The sequence below is a fragment of the Centropristis striata genome, chromosome 14 (assembly GCF_030273125.1).
Source record: "Centropristis striata isolate RG_2023a ecotype Rhode Island chromosome 14, C.striata_1.0, whole genome shotgun sequence".
NCBI classification, from domain to species: Eukaryota; Metazoa; Chordata; class Actinopteri; order Perciformes; family Serranidae; genus Centropristis; species Centropristis striata.
Genome location: NC_081530.1, coordinates 32,844,755 through 32,871,776, shown reverse-complemented (window position 1 = coordinate 32,871,776; position 27,022 = coordinate 32,844,755). Strand labels below are relative to the sequence as shown.

The 27,022-nt window shown below is 38.7% G+C and overlaps 1 protein-coding gene across 1 annotated transcript in view; it reads left to right on the top strand.

Annotated features, from left to right (window-relative positions):
* The first annotated feature begins 10,593 nt into the window (after positions 1-10,593).
* Positions 10,594-27,022, top strand: part of LOC131985068 (uncharacterized) — a 40,060-nt gene continuing 23,631 nt past the window's right edge. Inside the window, exon 1 of the mRNA XM_059350105.1 lies at positions 10,594-10,643. The gene's annotated coding sequence lies outside the window, so the exon portion shown is untranslated. The remainder of the gene's footprint in view (positions 10,644-27,022) is intronic.

Genomic DNA, 27,022 nt, shown 5'->3' with positions numbered 1-27,022 from the left:
ACAGTGTAGCAGTTAGTGTACATCATTATCACCGTCAATCAATCAGCAGTATTCAGCACAGGAGAGCAAGTGTAACAGCTGGATTCAAACTCGCCACAGCAAAAATAACAAGCAATGAAGCGAGCGACACGCCACTCGAGGTCCTCAGTCTTTGTTATCTTTCTTATGAGAATATCTCTCCACTACATATAGAATAAATGTTATAGGATGTCAGCAATCCCATAACATATTCTATATGTAGTGGAGAAATATTCTCTACTCAGAGAACCAGGGTTACCTTGTAACCCAACGTTATCTCGACGTCAGCATCCAGGTAACATTTTGTTTTTGTCGATCTCGTTTGGAGGGTAGAATTTTTCAAGATTTTACTTCCAAAATTCCTACTTTGTACAAGTGTTTGATTAACTGTTGATGATTGAGGAAAAGTTGTTTCACCTGCCTTATTCTTTTATTCTTTAACTGCCTGATTAGCTGCTGAACTGCTCCATCCTGATTATGACATTGTTGAAATATAAATGTTTAAAGAAGTATTTTCACAAGACGAGAGAGGTAGCACTGCCAGTATAGTCTGAGTAAGATCGTCACTGTTTAAAAGTATTTATTAGTCCAATGTGCTTCATATCAGGCTAATGAGGTGGTAAATATGACAGTAGCCTCTGTCAAGAAAGAGGCAGAGAGAGAGAAACTTGATAAATATGTTTGAGAATTTTGCTGTAATGAAGTTTTCACTTATACAGCAATATTCTCTCTCTCTCTCTCTCTCTCCTCAAACAACTTCTTCCTCAAAACAACGGAAGCTTCTGTCTGTAGATACGATCATTAACTGGCCTGTTTCCTGTTTCTTAAAAGGTTAGTCATCTCTCTTGATGAGCAAAGTAGACACATATGGAGCTCACTCTCCTGTACTATTAAATAAGGTTGTTGGGCGTTGCCTGAAAGCCTTCCACAGGTTTAACTTACATTCTTCTGAGAAGTGGCTGCAGTGGCAAAGCTGTATGTATCATCTGAGGTTTCGGCTTCATTTGGTTTTGCGTACTTGGCGTAAGTGTAAACTGTAGATATTTCTACAGGAGATCTGCTCTCTCTGTCCTCTCTGATCTCCTCATACACTCTGTTGGCCTGCAGCAGGAGAACAAACGTTTCTATTAATATCAGCACAAATATAACACATGTTCCAAAATTACTCAAACTCACCTCTGTGACATCAGCGTACTCAGTTTCCATAGGAGGTGCTGAAAAACATGGAGTTCAGAGGTTAAAGATCTCTCTTGATACAAAATGTTCCAGTAACTCTGAACCACAGGAGCCAAACTCAGGAACTAAAAGTCAGATTTGTTGTTAGATTTGGCAACTTAGCAACACTTTTTATTTGGACTTTTATTTAGACGGGCAATTGGGTCAGGAATCTAGTTTCCCAAAGTCAATTTTTACTTACTTATACACTCACTGACCATTTATTTAGGTACACCTGTTCAACTGCTTGTTAATGCAAGTATCTAATCAGCCAATCATATGACAGCAGCTCAATGCATTTCGGCATGTAGACATGTTTAAGAGGAGCTACTAAAGTTCAAACTGAGCATCAGAATGGGGAAGGTGAAAGGGCCACGGGGGCTACTGCCGGTGTGTGTACACTATGATGAGATTCTTCAGAGGTTTCTAACAATTAATACTAGTAATGTTATGATTCTGTGTGTGTGTAACCCGATCAAACTGCACATTTGTAGCGGGACGAGATTGTGTCCGGAAGAGGAAGAAGAAAAAAATCCACAGTATAACAATAGTGCTCGATGCGATTGCCCCGTGGCCCTAACTAAGGCCCTAAAATTCATAAAAACAGACACCAGACATTGCAATAAATAGACAATAAATAGATGACATACATAAGTGTGAGAGAGGTGGCGTGGGGGAGGAAACACCATAAATTAACTGCTCATGCCTGTTGATGGTTCTTGAGTACATTGTAGCCTCACCTTTGGGGCGTCTGTCTCTCTTCCTGCAGTATATCAGCAAAGCTACTAAAAATACGATGAACATGACGACCAGAGTCAGACCCACATACAGCAGGACACCTGTTGGAGCAGGGGAACAAGTTTGTTTTATTCATTATGAAATATATCTGAGTATAAAGGTTATAAAAAGATTATAAAAGAAAAAATGTGCTGTAAAAGCACAAACATTCATGTTCTTGTATAAAGACAGTAAACAAACTAAACATACCATCATCAGCTGGTTGTTCCTGCTGAGACTGTGTGGTGGATTCAGGTGAGGAGCTTCCTGAACTGGAGCCTGAACTCTGTGTTGTAGGTTGAGACGACTCAGTGGTTTCAGGTGAGGCTGATGAAGGTGAGGAGCTTCCTGAAGTGGAGCCTGAACTCTGTGTTGTTGTCTCTGTGGAGGCTGGTGGGACTGAAGGAGGTCGGGGAGTCTGCTTTGGTTTTTCAGAGGTTGGAGCTGTGAAACACAAAACAAAAAACAATGAAACAATCAAATTAAGATTGAACAGAGACAAAAAGGTTTGTGGTTTTTAGATTTTTACATTTCCAATGCATTTCTAATAATACAGCTATATGCAGACGATAATCAATGTGTTGGGTGCAACAATATTCAAATCAGCTGTGACAGTCTGAGTTCATCAGATATTTTACAGATGAGTTGTTGGTTTTAAAGGAGCATTTTTCAGTGTTCACCATGATGAAAATATGCAGCTCTAAATATGATTGTTAGACTGAACATCAGCAGCTGTCAGTCAACAGTTCATTCTGACTCTCAGTAGAAACTCACCGTCTTTGACTCGGATCTCAAAGTCATAGTTGACTGAGAAGAACGGGGCAGTTCTGACCAAACGACATCTGTACCGTCCTGAGTCAGACTTAGTCAGCTCTGTGATGGTCACATACAGAATATAAGAGTCTAGAAAAGATCCTTCTTTATATTCAATGCTGTATCTGCCACTCTGAGCTCTGTCCTCTTCTGTCTCAACAAGAATGTCTCCTTCTCCACATTCGTCTTTACAGAACATCCTCTTCTTTCCAGAGAAAAAGAAGGAGCAGACAACTGTGATGTTTTCTCCTTCAGTTACTGTACGGATGTTTTCTGCATTGATGAAACCAGTGTTTCCATCTCTCAGTGCTGTTGAAAAAATGAACAATCAATAATTATTATCTATTCTTTCTGTAAGATGTTGGCGTCTGGTTTGCTTCACATTTACTCAGATCCACAGAGACATACTGGGAGCTGCCCAGTTTAACCAGTCTGTGACTGTGTTGTGAACATTTAAATCCATCAGATATTTTATTTTCTTTCTTTCAGTGCATCAGAATCATTCAAACATTCAGGCTGATGTTCCACGATTGATCCAGTGAACATTTATTAAAACACATGGACACATTACTGTGTGTCCAGCAAGATTATTATAGGTAACGAAAACTAACGAAATGACGAAAACTAGAATTGAAAAAACATTTCAGTTAACTGAAATAAAAATAAAAACAAGAGTTTTTTTTTAAAAATGATAACTAACTGAAACTGTATTGTGTGGTTACAAAACAAACTAAAACTAACTAAAATTATAGTGAAAATGTCTTTCGTTTTCGTCTTTGTCCACCTTTTTTTTTAGGTAAACCTTTTTGTTGATATGAAATCTATTTCATCTATCTGGTTTTATGACTTAATAAACTTATTGGGGCTGAGATGGATCAGACAAAGGAAATAAAGGAAACATTTATTGTGACTTTTTTAAATCTCACACCCAACAAATACCCCATTACAAAAAAAACTAAACCTAACATTAAAACTAAACTAAAACTAAGCATTTTCCCAAAAAATAAAAACTAATGAAAACTAGCAAACTCACTCTATAAACTAATGAAAACTAGTTGCATTTGAAAACAAAAATTCACAACGAAAAAAATGAAAACTAAAACTAATGAAAAGTCCAAAACTATTATTAACTTGATGTCCAGACAGAATTTTAGATTAGGTCAGTGGAAAAGGAAACAAGACAAACCGCTGCCGCTAACTGATGAAAGTCACTTTTCAGGTCGTGTCAGAAGGAAAATAACAGCAAGAACTGGACTTTCTGTTCAGATTGTTTTGGGAAAATCAACATGAGCATCAAACTGGTTCGACTGACACAAGGCAAGAATTGGCTCCTGTTAGTTTTACTGTACAACTGTTAAATGCACAAACAATACTGAGTGAATGGTATGTTAATGAATAAACGGATCATTTGTTTTCATTTGTGACCGACTGAAACTGGATCCCACTGACCCAACGCTGGCCTGTTATAACAAACCTACATCTAAACATCTCTCCTACAGAATTATACAATCAATAGTTTCTATCTTTCTGTAAGATCATGGATGGATTACTCAATGTGTCAAGGGCCCACTGACTTCTCCAACAAAACATCTCTAAAATAGACTCAAACAGAGCAGGAGGGAACTAAACATGACCACAAAGAAGCAGAACGGACAGAAAAAGGCTACAAAGATACTAAAGCAACAACGAAGAGATGCAAAACAGACAACAGACAAAGAAAATAATTACAAAAAAATGTGGTTTCATCTCTGTGTCTTTTTGGTCATTTCCAATAGAGAGATGTGTACAGACTATAAAGAGACACAAAACAACCACAAAAATGGGTTGAACAATTTAAAAAAGTGCCTCTTGGAGGAGAGGTGGAGCCTGTCTCTCTAAAGTATGAGAACAAGTTTGTTTGTTTGTGGGTGTTTGTTCCCTTTTTTTTTCTTGACCGCTTCTTGTTTGCGACCAAAGCTTTAAGCAACACCTTTTTGCTGCAGTTCTTTTTCTGTTTTGTTTTCAAAGATTAACAAAATGCAAGTTAACAAGCTGCATCGGCTCCGTGTCGATCTGAAAATGTTGCCATTTATTTTGGTTTCTCTATTAATCTGTAAGAAATCTTTTGGGTTTGTTTGTTTATTTTTGTTGCTAAATCTATAATACAGCTAGTTTCCTGCTTTCAGGTTCAGTTACAGTCAGACTGAAGCAACAGAAAAAACAACTGTACAACAGTTCATTAAAAAAACAACTATAAATAGAGACAATATTACAAATAGTGACTAAATGTACTCACAGAGGAAGAAGAAGAAGCAGATCAAAGTGTGACGGGCGTCCATGTTTGATGCTCTGATAGTTTAACGCTGCCTCTCTCTTCTGTCTTCTGTCAAACCAGGAACTTGTCACTTCTTTAAATGATGGAGCCCCTCCTCCAAACACGTCACACACTGAGCGCTACTCTCCTCCCATCTTTATTCATTTTCTTTCCTCCGCAGAAACAATTACCTGCACGTTTGTGTTGTTTTTACACAAAAGCTAAAAGTGTTAGATTTCCAGTGTTGGTGTTGTATGTTAAAAATACAGTGTTGATTCAACACTTGCTTAGTTTAATTCAACTATGTGAGAGTTAAATCCTCAAAAGGGTTGGTGTTAATCCAGGGAGTTAAATCCAAACAACTCTGTTAAGTGTTGATTTTAAAATCAACACTTAACAGAGTTGTTCCCAGAATTTCAACGGATCTGTGACGTGTTTGCCTAAAGAGCGGGACGACTGACTGCAGCATGGACAGTGTGGACTACGACTCTGTGCTCCCTTCGACTTCACTGAGTATCTTTTGGTAAGTAAATGGAAGACAGCATGCCTATTTAATAATAGTTCCTATGCAGTAGTATTTTATGTGTCTATAATAAGTCTCACGGAGTCCTGTCTGTAGCTGATATCATGACAAGGTAGGCTAAGTCCCATTAGTATGGTTGTTCTATGCTATTTTTTTAAGTGTGCATTTTAGTTCCTTTTGCACTTGTGTACAAAAGGAACTAAAAGGAAAGAAACAAGTGATAACACATTATCACTTGTTTCTTTCCTTTTAGTTTCTTTTGTACACAAGTGCATATACATTTTTATATATATATATATATATATATATCTATGTACAACTGCTAATTTTTTGTGAGAGGTTAACGTTTAAGCTAGCTAAAGTAATGTAGCATGCGCACGAGGCGTCCTGTTAATTGAATATTCTCTGTCGGAAAAATCTTTAGGCCATGAAGTGCGCAGTGACGGTGTTGGCTTTACACCTCAAAATGTCTAGCGATGGAATAGAGAGCCGGGGCTGAGCCGGGGGTTGGGCTCCTGCTTGCCCAGGGACAGCTGCCAAAAGCTGCCCTGTGAGCCGGGTGGCATGTTGCTGCTGGAGGACTGTTACAGCTGTAGGCTTCCTGGAGAAATACACACCAAGCTCTGCTTTAAACACAGCTTTTTTACGGGCAGGAGTAGTTTAAAAAAAAATCTTTACTTTAGCTTCTCAATTTAACATTAGCCGCATCTAATACTGGAGTCATCTGCATCAGTGTTGGTAATACTACTACTTGACAGGAACCATAGCTGGTAAATCCGGTTTGGGTTATCTTATGTAACAGCTAGACAATCGTTAGTTAGCTCATGTTTGCTAGCTAGCAGCTTAACTCTGAGCAGACATTTGTTTGTCTGTTGATCTTTGAGATATTAAGTTGGGAGTGGGCTCTCCCACACTGTTTAATCCACAGCCAGCAACGACTCCTCCTGCTAAACTCTGAGGGTACCTGGTGTCAGACCGTTTCACCTTGTTGCTCAGAGCTCAAAGCTTGAAGGACCTTCTTCTCTTAGTAACGGTTGCGAAGGTACGATTGGACGAAGTTCGTTCAGGGGAAGGAGTTTTGCGAACGGTCAACTAATGTCAAGTTTATTTATAATTTTTTAAAAATGTGTTAATTGTTCCATGACTATTTGTTATCAAAGGATCAGGAATTCAAACATTTAGAGGCCAATGTTTTATAAAGAGTATATTTATTACCTGAACAAACAAAACATAGTAAAAAATATACAAAATAAATATAGTATATAACTATAATTTTTGCAAATGCAATTTGCAAAGAGCTTATAGACACAAATGCAATTTTTGCAAAGAGCTTATAGAAGCAGCTAAAAACATGAGTATTTGTACTTATTTATTTCCTGAACAGTCGGTGCAGTTTGGCTTTTGTTTTTTTGTTTTTTAAATCAGTAAGAACAAGTTTGAGCTATAACTGAATTAATTGAAGATAATAGCTATTAAAATAACTTCAGTCCTCTGAAATGTATAAATAAATAGAAATAAAATATATGTGAATGTTACTCAATCAAACTATTCTAACATCTCCTCTTCCACCAACATGCATCTAGATCTGTTCTGCTTTTCAACCAAAAATAAATAGCATCACACCTTAAAAAAATCTGTTTTTCTTCAGCCTGAAGTGGGAACCAAAGTGGACGTTTAGTTTTCTGCGTGTTCTTATTATTAATGTTTGGTTTAAATATCTGTTATAGCAGAACAAAAGCTTACAAGTAATTAATGATGACTGCTTACAACTGGTGGAAACGTGGGCTGGCACCAGTATAAGAGAGTAAATCAACGGTGTTTAAGCTTTTCTATTGCAGAGTAACAGTGGAGTACAGAGGAGGGGAAGCATCGTTGTTGTGAGTGTCGTCCCAGCTCGCCTCTACCCGCGGGACAGAGTAGACGACGTTATCTGCGTCACCACGGGGGGCGCTGTGGAGCGAGGCAGCTGCACCGCTGGGAAAACCCACCGTAGAGTAGGTGAGTTTACTGGAGTCGTCTTCAGTCTGCAAATAAACAGAGAGAAGTTTGTTATTTAGCACATTAGGACCTAAGTCTGCTTAGAAAAACTTCCTCTGAAACCTCAGCATTGTTTTCTGAAAAACTGCACAGAATGTCAACGTGTCCTAAATCATTTATTTCTCAGCCTCTGTAGCAGATAGAGACATGAAATTAAAAAAACATTTTCAAAGCTTAAACCCTTAACTTTAACTGTAGAGCATAACCTTTGCCCTAAAATTCATTAAGATTTTTTTTTTAAACTATGAAACTCATAAAAAATATGAAGAATTACCAAATTTCTCAGTCTCGGTAGCAGATAAATCACCTGAAAGCTTAAAAAATGGGCTTTAACTGTAACTCGATGCCTTGTCCTAGAAAGAATCAATATTTTTTTAAACCTTAAAAACAATAAAACAAACAATCAGTGTTAGAGCAATAACAATATGACAGTTTGTTCACAGTGTAGCAGTTAGTGTACATCATTATCACCGTCAATCAATCACCAGTATTCAGCACAGGAGAGCAAGTGTAACAGCTGGATTCAAACTCGCCACAGCAAAAATAACAAGCAATGAAGCGAGCGATACGCCACTCAAGGTCCTCAGTCTTTGTTATCTTTCTTATGAGAATATCTCTCCACTACATATAAAATATATGTTATAGGATGTCAGCAATCCCATAACATATATTCTATATGTAGTGGAGAGATATTCTCTACTCAGAGAACCAGGGTTACCTTGTAACCCAACGTTATCTCGACGTCAGCATCCAGGTAACATTTTGTTTTCGTCGATCTCGTTTGGAGGGTAGAATTTTTCAAGCTTTACTTCCAAAATTCCTACTTTGTACAAGTGTTTGATTAACTGTTGATGATTGAGGAAAAGTTGTTTCACCTGCCTTATTCTTTTATTCTTTTACAGCCTGATTAGCTGCTGAACTGCTCCATCCTGATTATGACATTGTTGAAATATAAATGTTTAAAGAAGTATTTTCACAAGACGAGAGAGGTAGCACTGCCAGTATAGTCTGAGTAAGATCGTCACTGTTTAAAAGTATTTATTTGTCCAATGTGTTTCATATCAGGCTAATGAGGTGGTAAATATGACAGTAGCCTCTGTCAAGAAAGAGGCAGAGAGAGAGAAACTTGATAAATATGTTTGAGAATTTTGCTCTGATGAAGTCTTCACTTATACAGCAATATTCTCCATAGCACCTTGTTTCTCTCTCTCCTCAAACAACTTCTTCCACAAAACAACGGAAGCTTCTGTCTTTAGATACGATCATTAACTGGCCTGTTTCCTGTTTCTTAAAAGGTTAGTCATCTCTCTTGATGAGCAAAGTAGACACATATGGAGCTCACTCTCCTGTACTATTAAATAAGGTTGTTGGGCGTTGCCTGAAAACCTTCCACAGGTTTAACTTACATTCTTCTGAGAAGTGGCTGCAGTGGCAAAGCTGTATGTATCATCTGAGGTTTCGGCTTCATTTGGTTTTGCGTACTTGGCGTAAGTGTAAACTGTAGGTATTTCTACAGGAGATCTGCTCTCTCTGTCCTCTCTGATCTCCTCATACACTCTGTTGGCCTGCAGCAGGAGAACAAAAGTTTCTATTAATATCAGCACAAATATAACACATGTTCCAAAATTACTCAAACTCACCTCTGTGACATCAGCATACTCAGTTTCCATAGGAGGTACTGAAAAACATGGAGTTCAGAGGTTAAAGATCTCTTTTGATGCAAAATGTTCCAGTAACTCTGAACCACAGGAGCCAAACTCAGGAACTAAAAGTCAGATTTGTTGTTAGATTTGGCAACTTAGCAACACTCATGTTGTTTTATTTGGACTTTTATTTAGACGGGCAATTGGGTCAGGAATCTAGTTGCCCAAAGTCAATTTTTACTTACTTATACACTCACTGACCACTTAATTAGGTACACCTGTTCAACTGCTTTTTAATGCAAGTATCTAACCAGCCAATCACATGGCAGCAGCTCAATGCATTTCGGCATGTAGACATGTTTAAGAGGAGCTACTAATGTTCAAACTGAGCATCAGAATAGGGAAAGTGAAAGGGCCACGGGGGCTACTGCCGATGTGTGTACACTATGATGAGATTCTTCAGAGGTTTCAAACAATTAATACTAGTAATGTTATGATTCTGTGTGTGTGCAACCCGATCAAACCGCACATTTGTAGTGGGACGAAATTGTGTCTGGAAGAGGAAGAAGAAAAAATCCACAGTATAACAATAGTGCTCGGTGCGATTGCCCCGTGGCCCTAACTAAGGCCCTAAAATTCATAAAAACAGACACCAGACATTGCAATAAATAGACAATAAATAGATGACATACATAAGTGTGAGAGAGGTGGCGTGGGGGAGGAAATGCCATAAATTAACTGCTCATGCCTGTTGATGGTTCTTGAGTACATTGCAGCCTCACCTTTGGGTTGTCTGTCTCTCTTCCTGCAGTATATCAGCAAAGCTACTAAAAATACGATGAACATGACGACCAGAGTCAGACCCACATACAGCAGGACACCTGTTGGAGCAGGGGAACAAGTTTGTTTTACACTTTCACACATTCATTATAACATATATCTGAGTATAAAGGTACACACAGTGAGGAAAAATAATAATTAAATCAATCTGTTATAAAAGAAAAAACATTTTAAACGGCAATGAATACATTTTCTGTAATAGCACAAACATTCACGTTATTGTATAAACACAGTAAACAAACTAAACGTACCTGAGCCATCAGCTGGTGTTGCAGGTTGAGACGACTCGGTGGTTTCAGGTGAGGCTGATGAAGGTGAGGAGCTTCCTGAAGTGGAGCCTGAACTCTGTGTTGTTGTCTCTGTGGAGGCTGGTGGGACTGAAGGAGGTCGGGGAGTCTGCTTTGGTTTTTCAGAGGTTGGAGCTGTGAAACACAAAACAAAAAACAATGAAACAATCAAATTAAGATTGAACAGATACAAAAAGGTTTGTTGTTTTTAGATTTTTAGATTTCCAATGCATTTCTAATAATACAGCTATATGCAGACGATAATCAATGTGTTGGGTGCAACAATATTCAAATCAGCTGTGACAGTCTGAGTTCATCAGATATTTTACAGATGAGTTGTTGGTTTTAAAGGAGCATTTTTCAGTGTTCACCATGATGAAAATATGCAGCTCTAAATATGATTGTTAGACTGAACATCAACAGCTGTCAGTCAACAGTTCATTCTGACTCTCAGTAGAAACTCACCGTCTTTGACTTGGATCTCAAAGTCCCTGTTGGATGAGACGAACGGGAAAGTTCTGACCAAACGACATCTGTACCGTCCTGAGTCAGACTTAGTCAGATCTGTGATGGTCACATACAGAGTATCAGATCCTTCTTTATATTCAATGCTGTATCTGTCACTCTGAGCTCTGTCCTCTTCTGTCTCAACAAGAATGTCTCTTTTTTTACATTTGTCTCTACAGAACATCCTCTTCCATCCAGATAAAGAGAAGGAGCAGACAACTGTGATGTCTTCTCCTTCAGTTCTTGTAAGGATGTCTTCTGCATCAGAGAAACCAATGTATTCTTCATCAAGGAGACCAGTGTTTCCATCTCTCAGTGCTGTTGAAAAGATGAACAACCAATAGTTATTATCTGTTCTTTCTGTAAGATGTTGGCGTCTGGTTTGCTTCACATTTACACAGATCCACAGAGATATACTGGGAGCTGCCCAGTTTAACCAGTCTGTGACTGAGTTGTGAACATTTAAATCCATCAGAAATTTTCCTTCAGTGCATCAGAATCATTCAAACATTCAGATTGTGACTTGATGTTCCACGACTGATGTGAATATTTATTAAAACACATGGACACATTAAAGTGTGCACTGCAAATTATTTGGTTCTTACCAAGATAAAAAAAAAAAGAGATTTATAAGTGTTAGATAATTTTTCTTGTTTTAAGAGTTAATTTCTTATTTTAAGCGTTCAACATGCTTATTTCTAGATTTAACAATATTAATTTAAGAAAGCTTGTCAAGTAAAATTATCTGTCCATGCAGCAAGATCATTTCCCTCAGATTTAGTCTTTTTATCTTGTTTTTAGACATCCTTTATTTGCAGTGTGTGTCTAGAAATAATTCTTATCTCGTACACTGACTTCTTCCTGTTCTCACTTTATAGATATTTACTTTGGTCAGAGCCTCTGCAGCCCTCCCTCCCTTCCTCCTTCATCATTTTCATGAACTTACATCATGTGAGGTTTCCTGTACTGTAAAGTTACAAAAAACCGCAGCAGAACAGTGCAACAAACAACGGCTTTGCATTTGGTTACTTTGAAAGAAAGAGCAGCAGAACAACAGCTATGTAAATATGGGATTATTTACAGAGGAGGATATTTAAATGAAGTAACTCCATTGGGGGAAAGTATCTTTACATTAAGTGCAAATTTGAGGGACGTCTGCTGCTTTATACTTCTACATCACTACATTCATTTGATAACTGAAGTTGTTCTGCAGATTCAGATTAATACGAAACATAATCAACAAATAAATCATGGTGTAATATAGATTTAAACAAAACTTAGTACCACCTTTACCAGCTGCAACATTAAAGGGATTTACACATGAATGCATCATTAATTATATTCCAGTATTATAATATATATTTTTCTGAAACAGGACATTCTGCATAATAATTCCTCTAACTTTTGGTATTTTAGGCATATTTTGATGATATTACTTTTCTTATAATTAAAAGTCCTGCATTCAAAAGTATTTCTACACTTTAACCACAGAAACCAACCAGAGTTTGTCGGACTGATAGATGTGTGAGTTCACTCATGAGAAACTGTTTCTCCATCTGCTGCAAAGTTAAACTACCAACTGTAAGTAAATCAAGAGAAAGACAAAGAAACAAAACAGTGAAAATAGTAGACAGAAAAGACACAGAATGATAGAAAGAAGAAGTAAATGTACTCACTGAGAAGGAAGAAGCAGATCAAAGTGTGACGGACGTCCATGTTTCAGGCTCTGATGGTTTCACGTTGCCTCCCTTCCTCGTTGTGACAAACCAGGAACTTCTCACTTCTTTAAATGATGGAGCTCCTCCTCTAAGCACATCCTACTCTCCTCCTCCTCTCCTCCCTTTTTTAAAAAGTGTTTTTTTTCCACTGCAGAGGCAATAACCTGCATGTTTAGTAGGGCTTTGACTTTTGCCCAAAAATCATATTAGAAATGTTTGTATATTAATATTAATATTTGAATATATTTGAATATTTATTAATAATATTTTGACCAATAAATGCCTTCAGTAAGACTGCAACAGAGGGCAGTGTATGTAATGGCAATAGGCAGGCAATGATGTTTTCAGAAGAAAAACACACTGTCACGACTGTTTTTCTTTCTTTTTTTTTCTTAAAGTCCGACCCTGGATTAAACACAAACAGAATGCTTTCGACAGATTTTTTCTCCTCAAAAATAAATAAAAATAAGCCAGTCAGGCTAAGTACTGAAAAGACAAAATAAATAAAGGTAGGCCTTATTTGGTAGACCTATTCCAATGTCCGCATTAAAATACAAAACATAATATATACATTTTTGTGATGATAGAATCTTACTCTTAATAGGACACAGAACGTTTAGGCAGATAAAATAAATGTATCTAGAGTAATCATAGTTTTAAAACAATATCAGTACATGATCATTGTATCATGATTAATCTATAAATGCATGGAGAGGGCACACACACAGTTAGCTAGCATTAGCTAACATTAACTAGGCTCATGTGTTACTTTGTAAACAGTAATGTTAACATTATGGACATAATATTAATTAGACCCAACATAATTATCAAGCCTTACTGACCTTCTCCATCAGGGTCCGATCCACACTGCTGAGCTCCAGACGGCTGAGTTTCTTTTCCATCATCACCGCTGCAACAGGGACTTGTTGTTCAGCTGCCCGGCACATCATGTAGTAGGTACTGTTCCAGCTTCCAAGCTTAGCTAGCTAGCGAGCATGCTATACTGCTAGCTAATAGGCGCAGTTAGGCTATGTGAGCCACTTGACGTTATACAAAATACAAACTTAGTTTAGCTAACGTTCACTCGTGTTAGAAATAATATTATTCTGTTTCTGTGTGACGAGTGTCACTATCTATGCATGCGTAATTCACTATGTGTGTGTGTGTGTGTGTGTGTGTGTGTGTGCCCTCTCTGTGCATGCAAGATGCTTTGATACAATGATCATGTGCTAATATTGTTTTTAAACTATGATTAAACTAAATAAATGTACTGCATCTGCTTAAACTTCAATTGCCCTATTTAGAGTAAGATTCTATAATCACCAAAATATATTTTTTATGTTTCATATTTTATGTGGACATTGCAAAATCTGTGTCTCCAATAATATCTCTGCAAGTCAGAATCCAATTTCCCTCCTAAAAAATCAGCAGCTGATTGTTTTACAGCCAGGAGATGAAAGTGATCAATCCATGAGAACGATAGCGCTAGGCTAATTCACCAGCGTTAGCGTCCTTAAGCCGACTCCGGTAAACCCGAGGCTAACGAACAAGGTCAAAACGATATACGGTTTGAAGATAAGAAGCTAGACTCTAGTTTCACAACAATTAATTAATTAGAAACATATCATAACATAACACAGCCCACTGATGTGGGATTCAGGCACGCTAGTACTAGTAGTGGTAAGAATACTAGTTGACAGGACCCATCACTGTTAAACCCGGGTTGGGTTATCTCATGTAACAACTAAACAATTGTTAGTTAGCTCATGTTAGCTAACGTTATCTAGCAGCTTACCTTGGAGCAGACAGATGTGTGTGTGTTGATCTTGGAGATATTAAGTTGGGAGAGGAGTCTCTGTTTAATCCACAGCCAGCAACGACTCCTCCTGCTAAACTCCTACCTGGTGTCAGACCATTTCACCTTGATGCTCAGAGCTCAAAGCTTGCTAATGGTTGCTAAGGTATGATTGGACGAGAAGCATTCGGGGGAGGAGTTTTTGCTAACCTTAATTCTGAGAGATTAAAATGACAAAAAAGATCAAAAGACACAAAATGACCAAAGAAAGACACAAAATGACCAAAGAAAGACACAAAGTTACCAAAAAAAAGACTCAAGATGACCACACGAGACAGAAAATTACAAAAATGACTGGAGAAAGACAGAAAATGACATTGAAAAGACACAAAATGACCAAAGAAAGACAGAGAATGACCAAAAAAGACACAAACATTAACATTAAAAAGTCCAAAAGACCAAAAAATCTCCTAATCATTTCGTCTCTCCATCCTCAACATGCGTTAAACTTTCTGAACGCAGATGTTTATTTGTGTGTCTTTGTGTGTAAAGTGTAAATAAAGTGTGTCACTCTGATGAGATCTGTTTATCTGACGTATAAAAAATCTACAGATGATGTGATGGACCGTCCAGTTCTGAGAGTTTAATCACTTCTAATAAGAGGAAGCTTCACTAACCACAGGAGGGAAATGTGAGAGGAACACACGTAGACAGTTCCTGTTGTCGCTGCAGATAGAAACTGTGGTGGGTGCTCAGACAGCTCAGTCTGAGGGACGATGAGGCTCAGCAGCGTCCTGCTGGTCCTCGTGCTGGGCTGCACCGCCACTGCTGCAGGTAAGACTTGATCTCTTCTGCTGTCTTATTGATGATGATAAGGATTTAGTTTAGAGTTTTCTAAATGTTGGTGAGAAATGCAGCAGCAGATAATCAGTGTGAGGTTACACTTAACTTCAGGAAGTCTCGATCGCTCTCGATCATCCAACAGCAGAAAAATTAGCTTTATTAAAGAGGATGGAACATATTTGTTATTATTATTATTATTATTATTATAATTATTATTATAGTGTGAAGATGAGACTGTGGGCGCAACACTTACCATCTTATTAAAGTTAAAAACAACTTTAGTTATTACTACTACAACAGATATACATTTTTCTAAATACAGATATTCACTGTAAATTGTCTCTAAAATAACTTACATCTGTTTACTGTTATTTGATAAGTTTTTTGCTGACATTACAATTTAGATTTTTACGCTTTTAGCAAGAAAACTACAGTAGTGACAGTTTCCTGGTTAAAGCTGCAGCTCCTCAGTATAGTTAGGGGAAGTGAAAAGGTAATAAATGTTTTTTTTTTTCAATGGAGGAAATAGAGCTCGAGTCAACTCTTTCATTTAGTTATTTTAATATTGTTGAAAAAAATTATATTTTGATTCCTATTACACTTGTGTTATTTTTATTTTATTTATTATTTTTCTAATTTATTCCGGGTTGTTTTGGTCGATACTACCATAGACTGTATATAAATAATGGACGTAGTCACCGTGACGTCACCCATTGGTTTGTGGACTGCCCGTTGGAAGCCTCGAGTTCAGCGTTACACTCGTCGCCATCTTGTTTCCGATACGCGGAGTAGACCATAATTGAACTGTGACGGAGCGCGAGGGATCTGACGACACTGACTACATCCTCTCTACACCGGCAACCCGACTGAGAGAAGCCGCTGCTAATTCATGTTAGCATTAATTGGAGCATTAACTGGGATGTTAGTTTGGCTAGCAAAAAACATAAACAAAATGTATCTTTCTTACCTCAGAAAACTGAGCAGCGACTCCTTGGAGTGTCTGTTAGTCCAACCAAACGCTGAACAAGACATTTTAACTGAACAAAACATTCAAATAAACTGTCATTAAGTGAAAATACAGTGTGAAAGGGTCAAAGTTATGAGACCAAATCGGTAAACGTCCTCTTTTGTAGCTATATAACGTTATATATAACTTTATTGACACGTTGCCGTGGATACGCATTGCTCTGCTTCTCTCCTGATGACGGCTCGCCTTGTTAGTGACCTGTCAATCAAAGGTAGCCCCGCCCCAAATCATACGATTCTTTATCTTCTATTTTCTTCTAAATGGGGCCATTATTAGAACTATTGACATCAAATTGTCTTGAAGATGATTTTTTACTAGCGATTGAGACCATATTGTTGTCCTGAAAATTTTTTCTGAGGTAATAAATCAAGTCAGAAGTTTTCAAATTTTGCACTGAAATGAATGGGCAGATTTTTTTTGCAGCCAAACTTAGCACCCCCTGCAGGAATTTTCGGTAGATTGCAGGCTTAAGGCACTTCCTGGTTGGCCTCCATGCTCAGACACGGAGATTGCCGCCTGGATACTACAAGCTTTGAAGAATAATATAAACCATCTCCATGCACTTGAACAGACATGAAAGAAATATAATAATAAAAATAAATACATACATACATCTCTAAGTTTTATTGTATTTGCATTTGTTAAAATAAATGTATAAAGTATTTTTTTAAATGAAAATAATGCTGATATTCATGTTGGCAGCAACAACTGTACCATCGACACCTCTGACAGAAACACAGCTGATAATCACTGTGGAGAATTCCCTGGGTAGATGAAAGGGACCTAGGGTCATCGTCAGCATCTCCACCTCTGGTGTGCATATCCTTTTGTGGACTTTGATGTTTTCACACCATCTGCTGTTAACGTAGATGCAGATCCCACCACCTCTCTCTTTGCCTGACTGACGGGTCCTGTGAGCTCTTACGATGGAAAAGTTATCGAGACTGACCTCGGACTCTGGAACTTCATCGTCAAGCCAGGTTTCTGTGAGAGCGATGATCCAGGCGATGTAGGCTCTCTCCACCAGGCACTTGGCGTGCAGCAGCTCCATCTTGTTCTTTAGAGAGCGGACATTCGCTAGGATGATGGAGGGGAGAGGGGGCTTGAATGGACGACTCCGGAGTCTTGTTCACACACCTCCCCGTCTGCCTCTACGTCTTCGTTGGATCTCTGGTGGAAGTCCAACTGGTGGTCTTTGGTTGCAGTGTGCGGAGGCCCGGAGATGTAGGAGATCCGCCCGGCTGTAGGTGAGCGATCCCTTGTCGCTGACTAGTAGTGCCAGCGCCGGGCTGTTAGTCATTTAGCAAGACGCTTTTATCCAAAGTGACTTACAGGAAGAATAAAAACAAACAATCAAGGTATCGTGCAATAAGAGGTATTAGTGCATCAATAAGTGCTAATGACAATTATTTGAGGAGTAGAATTATCGTGTGGTGCTAGGAGAGATGCGGGCTGCAACAGGTAGCGAGTGGAGCTCAATGAGCAGCGGTGTGACATGTGACCCTTTTGGCTGGTTGTAGAGCAGGCGCACCGCCGCGTTCTGGATCATCTGCAGTGGTTTTATTGTGCAGGCTGGCAGGCCTGTCAGGAGGGCGTTACAGTAGTCAAGTTTTGAGATGACAACAGCTTGTGTCAAGAGTTGAGTGGCATGTTGAGTTAGGTAAGGCCTGATTTTTCTGATGTTGTAAAGTGCAAAGCAGCTTGACCGGGTAACTGAGGCGACATGACTGGAAAAGGTGAGTTGGTCATCAATCATCACAGCTAAGTTTCGCACCACCTTGGTGGGGGCAAGACACAGGGAGTCAATTTTGATGTTGATGTTGTGGTGTATTGTAGGTTTAGCAGGGAGGACCAGCAGTTCAGTTTTTGAAAGGTTCAGCTGGAGGTGATGTGCCTTCAACCAAGTGGCTATGTCAGAGAGGCAGTCAGAGACCCGTGCAGAGACCGATGGGTCATCAGGAGGAAATGACAGATAGAGCTGCGTGTCATCTGCATAGCAGTGATAGGAAAAGCCATGTGAGCGGATAACCTGACCCAGAGAGGTGGTGTAGATAGCGAAAATAATGAATGCGATGTCAAGTATTTTGTGTAGATCTGGCATTGTAGACATTAGACAGACAATAGATAAGACTAGACACAGTTGACACAGGGACGAGACTTCATAATACGTGGATTAGACACTATACAAACAAGCTGACGAGAGACAGATGTGACGCCGCCATTGAACACTGACTGACTGTGTGCCGTCGCAGCAGAGCATGCGCCGTAGAGTTCGTTTTGCAAACGGTCAATTAATGTGAAGTTTATTATTTATTTTTTTAAATATGTTAATTGTTCCTTGACTATTTCGTATCAAAACATCAGGAATTCAAACATTTAGAGGCCATCGTTTTTATAAAGAGTATATTTATTACCTGAACAAACAAAATATAGTAAAAAAATATATATACAAAACAAATATAGTATATAACTGTATTTTTTGCAAATGCAATTAACACAAAGAGCTTATAGAAACATCTAAAAACATGAGTATTTGTACTTATTTATTTTCTGAACAGTCAGTGCAGTTTAGCTTTTGTTTTGTTTGTTTTTTAAATCAGTAAGAAGGAATTTGAGCTAAAACTGAATTAATTGAAGATAATAGCTATCCAAATAACTTCAGTTATCTGAAATGTATAAATAAAATATGTCTGAATGTTACTCATTCTAACTATTCTAACATCTCCTCTTCCACCAACATGCATCTAGATCTGTTCTGCTTTTAAAACAAAAATAAATAGCATCACAGCATCACACTTCAGCCTGAAGTGGGAACCAAAGTTGGAAGTTGGTTGGAAGGAGAGAAAAGGGCCTTGCACGTTATAGTTTTCTTATTATTAATATTTGGTTTAAATATCTGTTATAGCAGAACAAAAGCTTACAGGTAATTAATGCTGACTGCTTACAACTGGTGGAAACGTGGGCTGGCACCAGTATAAGAGAGTAAATCAACGGTGTTTAAGCTTTTCTATTGCAGAGTAACAGTGGAGTACAGAGGAGGGGAAGCATTGTTATTGTAAGTGTCGTCCCAGCTCGCCTCTACCCGCGGGACAGAGTAGACGACGTTATCTGCGTCACCACGGGGGGCGCTGTGGAGCGAGGCAGCTGCATCGATGGGAAAACCCACCGTAGAGTAGGTGAGTTTACTGGAGTCGTCTTCAGTCTGCAAATAAACAGAGAGAAGTTTGTTATTTAGCACATCAGGACCTAAGCCTGCCTAGAAAAACTTCCTCTGAAACCTCAGCATTGTTTTCTGAAAAACTGCACAGAATGTCAACGTGTCGTAAATCATTTATTTCTCAGCCTCTGTAGCAGATAGAGACATGAAATAAAAAAACAGTTTCAAAGCTTAAACCCTTAGCTTTAACTGTAGAGCATAACCTTTGCCCTAAAATTCATTAAGATTTTTTTTTTTAAATCTATGAAACTCATAAAAGATATGAAGAATTACCAAATTTCTCAGTCTCTGTAGCATATAAATCACCTGAAAGCTTAAAAAATGGGCTTTAACTGTAACTCGATGCCTTGTCCTAGAAAGAATCAATATTTTTTTAAACCTTAAAAACAATAAAACAAACTGTCAGTAGTAGAGCAATAACAATATGACAGTTTGTTCACAGTGTAGCAGTTAGTGTACATCATTATCACCGTCAATCAATCACCAGTATTCAGCACAGGAGAGCAAGTGTAACAGCTGGATTCAAACTCGCCACAGCAAAAATAACAAGCAATGAAGCGAGCGATACGCCACTCGAGGTCCTCAGTCTTTGTTATCTTTCTTATGAGAATATCTCTCCACTACATATAGAATATATGTTATAGGATGTCAGCAATCCCATAACATATATTCTATATGTAGTGGAGAGATATTCTCTACTCAGAGAACCAGGGTTACCTTGTAACCCAACGTTATCTCGACGTCAGCATCCAGGTAACATTTTGTTTTCGGTCGATCTTGTTTGGAGGGTAGAATTTTTCAAGCTTTAGGGTTTGATTAGTGTGTTTGATTAACTGTTGATGATTGTCGATGATTGAGGAAAAGTTGTTTCACCTGCCTTATTCTTTTATTCTTTTACAGCCTGATTAGCTGCTGAACTGCTCCATCCTGATTAAGACATTGTTGAAATATAAATGTTTAAAGAAGTATTTTCACGACGAGAGAGGTAGCACTGCCAGTATAGTCTGAGTAAGATCGTCACTGTTTAAAAGTATTTATTCGTCCAATGTGTTTCATATCAGGCTAATGAGGTGGTAAATATGACAGTAGCCTCTGTCAAGAAAGAGGCAGAGAGAGAGAAACTTGATAAATATGTTTGAGAATTTTGCTCTGATGAAGTTTTCGCTTATACAGCAATATTCTCCATAGCTGACCATGTTTCTCTCTCTCTCTCCTCAAACAACTTCTTCCTCAAAACAACGGAAGCTTCTGTCTTTAGATACGATCATTAACTGGCCTGTTTCCTGTTTCTTAAAAGGTTAGTCATCTCTCTTGATGAGCAAAGTAGACACATATGGAGCTCACTCTCCTGTACTATTAAATAAGGTTGTTGGGCGTTGCCTGAAAACCTTCCACAGGTTTAACTTACATTCTTCTGAGAAGTGGCTGCAGTGGCAAAGCTGTATGTATCATCTGAGGTTTCGGCTTCATTCGGTTTCGCGTACTTGGCGTAAGTGTAAACTGTAGGTATTTCTACAGGAGATCTGCTCTCTCTGTCCTCTCTGATCTCCTCATACACTCTGTTGGCCTGCAGCAGGAGAACAAAAGTTTCTATTAATATCAGCACAAATATAACACATGTTCCAAAATTACTCAAACTCACCTCTGTGACACCTGCGTACTCAGTTTCCATAGGAGGTGCTGAAAAACATGGAGTTCAGAGGTTAAAGATCTCTTTTGATACAAAATGTTCCAGTAACTCTGTACCACAGGAGCCAAACTCAGGAACTAAAAGTCAGATTTGTTATTAGATTTGGCAACTTAACAACACTCATGTTTTTTTATTTGGACTTTTATTTAGACGGGCAATTGGGTCAGGAATCTAGTTGCCCAAAGTCAATTTTTACTTACTTATACACTCACTGACCACTTAATTAGGTACACCTGTTCAACTGCTTGTTAATGCAAGTATCTAACCAGTCAATCACATGGCAGCAGCTCAATGCATTTCGGCATGTAGACATGTTTAAGAGGAGCTACTAAAGTTCAAACTGAGCATCAGAATAGGGAAAGTGAAAGGGCCACGGGGGCTACTGCCAGTGTGTGTACACTATGATGAGATTCTTCAGAGGTTTCAAACAATTAATACTAGTAATGTTATGATACTGTGTGTGTGTGTGTGTGTGTGTGTGTGTGTGTGTGTGTGTGTGAGAAACATGTGTATCTTGAGGAGTGTGCACGCTCAGGCACGCATGTGTGTGCGTGCGTGCATGTATATCTGTAATTGTAATCACATCAAAAGATCAAAGGCGTTGGGGTTGACCAATCAGAGCAGAACAATCAACAGAATTAACTGCAGCTGTAGAATGTTCCGACACAGTGACAGCAGCCAGAAGTGGACAGACTGGAATTTCTGGCCTCGAACAGAAAGCATTTTTGGCAAAACCATAATACCTATCATTGATCCGACTTCACTTTGAGCGTCCTGAGTTCTTCCTGAACGTCTACATATGTTTTTTGTGAAGAAAGATGAAGAAATAGCTTTGTTAGAGCGATCTGAAAAACTGTTAAATATGCTTTTCTACAGAAATCTTCCTGCGTTTTTAATATGGGAGCCAATGGGGCTGTTGGTGCGTGTTGGTGGCGCATCTGTGAGTCCTACGCCCAAACTATAACTCTGACAGCTTTACCAGAGGATTGTGAGTGAGAAGACAAATTTTCCTATGTTTCTATGTATAAATTATTTCTGTAGAGTGGAATTCGTGGCCTGGAGCGCAGTTTTCAAATTTATTTTTTGACAATTTTTTCTCTCTCTCTACACTCTGCGCGATGATGTCACAAACTGTGACATGAACATTCCATGCAATACACACGCATTATAATCTCAGAATTTCTCCAGAAATTATCATGGTCATTGAACAGGGATTGACAAAAAACGATATGACCTATCGAAGTCTCTAGGTGAAATTATGCCGGAGAAGTAGACGTTTGAAAATCTCCAATTATTGTTCTTTTTCGCTCATTTTTTGTTCGGTCGTCCCATTCACTTTAATGCAAAACAAACGTCACGAAAAATTCATGTTCCATAGAGAAAAGTAATAGCACACCGATCCCGATCAAACCGCATGTTTGTAGCGGGACAAAATTGTGTCCGGAAGAGGAAGAAGAAAAAATCCACAGTATAACAATAGTGTTCAGTGCGATTGCCCCGTGGCCTAACTAAGGCCCTAAAATTCATGAAAATAGACACCAGACATTGCAATAAATAGACAATAAATAGATGACATACAGAGGTCAAGGTCAAGGTCAAGGTCACGTTTATTTCTAGAGCACCTTATACACAACCAAGGTTGACCAAAGTGCTTTACATAACTGAATAACAACAAGAAATCCAAAAGATACTTAAATGAATAACAATAAACTCAAAATTCAAAATATAAAGACAATTTCATCTAGTAATATATGATATGAGATGTACAATACAACATACAGAAACAACTTTCTTCTCACGCAGGTTTGAAAGCCTGGGAGAAAAAATGAGTTAAAAGAGAAGATTTAAAAATGTCCAAAGTCTTTGACGACCGGATATGCAGCGGTAAACTGTTCCCCAGCTTAGGGGCAGCCACTGCAAAAGATCGATCGCCTTTAGTTTTTAGCCTGCATTTAGACACATCCAGGTAGGACTCATTTGCAGACCTCAGAGCTCTGGTCGGTCTGTGAACATGTATGAGTTCAGCCAAATACGCTGGAGCCAATCCGTTTAAAATTTTAAAAACAAACATCAGGATCTTAAAATCAATTCTGGGAGTCACGTGGTTACGCCGAACAAGATGGCTGCGCAGTAGACAAGCTCCGCTCACCCACCGACATTTATGTTATTTTACTACATGATAACCCACAACTTTTTGTAAATAATTTTCCTTGGCGTTCACGACTTAGACCTGAGCAGTCGACAGTGTTTATTGGGTCCCTAATGTCGACCACGTCAAAGTATTTTAAGGACACGTCCCGCATGCCTACCAGGAAAAACCCGCCGCCGTCTGAAGGCAGGGCAAGTCCGGACTCGCCACCGCTGGCGCAGTTGGGACAGCCACCTGTCGAAACATACGGGACGAACGGCACGATGGAGAGCTGCATGAAGAAAATGTTGAGGGACGGGCTCGGACTTGATGTTGACGGTGAATTTGAAATAGAAGAGCACACCGGGCACTAGCTCCCATCCCCAGCGAGGACCAACCACCCAGACCAGTGTTGATCAGATTCCTCTGGCAGTCAGCGAGGGAGAAAGTTTTGAAAGCTGTCAGAGAAAAATGAGGCATGGAGTGGGAAGGAGCGAAACTTTCCATGTTTCCCGACATGTCGAGGGAATTGGCCGAGAAGAGGAAAACCTTCATGGACGTGAAGAAAACACTGCGGCGGCTTGATGTGAGATACGCGCTGGCTCACCCGGCGACTTTGCGATTTACCTGGAAGGGGAAAAACCGGAGCTTCACGAGTGCCAAGGAGGCAGAAAAAATCATCAGGATGAACTGCAAGGTGGATGGGTAAGCATAAATGCTCCATCTTAAAGCGGAAATAATGTATAACATTGGGTGATTTGGACAATGTGAAATTGACTGATTTAAAAGTGGACAATGCGTTACAGACATCGGTGGGTGGGTGGGTTTGACCCTGTACTGCCTGAGCAGAAAGCCAGACAGAGTGGCCGAAGGTGTAATACCCCGCAGACCAAAATGTCAGTTTTTTTTCTTTCTTGTTTTTATTTTCTTTTGTTTTAATACGGCTGGAGAAAAGCCAGAGGCCTCAGCTAAGCATATCTGGGGCTATTTTAAGTTTAGTTTAGTTTAAGTTTACACTACTGTTCATAAGCTGGTTTGTATTAAGTTGCACTTGGTGATGACAGACAAAATTAAAAGTGAGTCAAGTGAGATGTTGAGATTACATGAAACATTAGTAAGGGACATAGCCAATATTGATTTAAACAAAATCTCACAAGGTATTTTTTCTTTTTTTTTTACAATGTAAAACATGACTAGGAATTATGTCACATGCATAAGCTGGAACATCAATGGATGCGGGAATCCTGTAAAAAGAGGGAAGGTGTTAACCTATCTGAAGCATAACAAAGCTGACATCGCTTTCATACAAGAAACACATTTTGTAAAGGGAGAAGCAGATAAATTGAAACGGGACTGGGTTGGTCATATTTTTAACAGTTATTTCTCTAGTCAGCGGAATGGGGTAATTATACTGGTGAATAAAAACCTGAACTTTGTATTACTTAAGGAGGTCAAAGATGATGAGGGCAGAATGATATGCATACAGGCACTGATAAATGGGACTAAGATGACACTGTGCAACATCTATGCGCCAAACAAAGGAGATCCAAATTTTTTTCATGAAGTAAATAAGACACTGGGTGAGATGGAGGGTCAGGTAATACTGGCAGGAGACTTCAATCAAGTTTCAGATCCCTTTTTAGATCGGAGCAAATTTAGTGGTCCGAAAATGTCTAAGGATAGAGCTGCAATACATATGATCAGTGAGGATATGGGCTTAGTGGATATATGGAGATTGGTAAATCACAGTGAAAGGGAATATGCCTTCTTCTCACACTGCCAGCAATCCTATTCCAGGATCGATATGTTTTTGATTTCAAGAACTATAATAAAACAAGTGGTAAATTGTAAAATTAACGCAATGGCTCTCTCAGATCATGCAGCAGTAGAGCTCAATATTGATATAAATTCTGACACTGAGAAAACGGGCAGATGGAGAATGAATACATCGCTATTACAGAATCCTTCAACCTGATGTTGAGTAATGATCTTATTTCTTTTTTTGAAATTAATGCTGGTAGCACAGATACTAGAGCAATGGAATGGGAAGCATCAAAAGCCTACATCAGGGGGAAAATTATAGCACATTCATCAAAAAAAAAAAAAAGGATATGAAGAGGATAAAGGATTTGGAAATGGAAATTAGAAACCGGGAAATAGAATTAGCAAAGCATTTTTCAGAACAATTATATCGAGATATATGTAAGCTTAAGTTTCAACTGCAAGGAATCTATAATAAAAAAGTGGAATATGCCTTATTCAGACTGGGGACAACTTTCTATGACGCTGGAGAGAAGGCAGGCAAATTACTCGCCAGACAACTAAATCAGAAAAATTCCCATAGTGTAATTCCAGCGATTAAAAAAGGTGATAAAATAGTTTCTTCAACAAAGGAGATAAATGAGGTACTGCAACAGTTTTAAAAGGAATTATACACATCAGACATCGATCCTACACAAGGGGAATTTACAGAGTTTTTCTCTAACATTAATCTTCCTAGACTGGCTGCTGAACAGGTGGAATTATTAGATAACCCAATAACAGAGAATGAAATCAGGAATGCGGTTTCAGGAATGAAATCAGGAAAGTCACCGGGCCTAGATGGATTCCCTGTAGAGTATTACAAGCAGTACATAGACATTTTAGCACCAATATTACAAGAGATATACAATGAAGCTTTTAAATTAGGATCCCTCCCTTCGACATTCAATGAGGCCCTAATATCAGTGATACCTAAAAAAGATAGAGACACAACAAATCCTGCTAACTACCGTCCTCTAAGTCTTATTCATTTGGATTGCAAGATTTAACTAAGATCCTGGCAATGCGTCTGGAGAAGGCTTTGCCAAGTATCATACATCCAGACCAAGTAGGATTCATGAGAAATAGGTCTTCCACAGACAACATGAGGAGATTACTACATTTGATCTGGCTGAATCGGACAGAAAAAGACCCAGTCGTTGCCCTCTCGCTCGATGCCGAGAAGGCATTCGACCGAGTTCACTGGGAGTTTTTATTTGCAGCTTTGTCACATTTTGGATTTGGAACAACCTTTATCAAGTTGTTTTAAATCCATATACAAAAATCCCAAGGCAGCAGTTATAACCAATGGTGTAATCTCACCTCCTTTTAACCTCACTAGGGCTACTCATATCACCATTGTTATTTAATATTGTATTGGAGCCGCTGGCCATTGCTATCAGATCCAATGCAGCTATCAAGGGGGTGGAAGGAGGTGGGAAAGAGCACAAATTGTTGCTATACGCGGATGCCATTTTGTTGCTGTTGAAAGAACTATTGAATTCGATACCAAATCTGATGAACACAATTCAATCGTATTCCAAATTATCAGGGTATAAAATAAACTGGACAAAGTCAGAAGCTATGCCTATATCTGGACTGTGCAATTCAAATTACTATACTGACAAATTTTGGGTTTAAATGGATGTCAAAAGGGATGACATACTTGGGAATCAAACTAAGCAGAGAGGTGGAAGAAATGCCTGCACTAAACCTGGAGCCAGTGCTACAAAAAATTAATTAACTAATTTAGATAAATGGGGGAAACTTAAGCTTACATTATTGGGAAAGGTCAATATCATAAAAATGGTGATTGCACCGCAATTTAATTATGTGCTTATGATGTTGCCA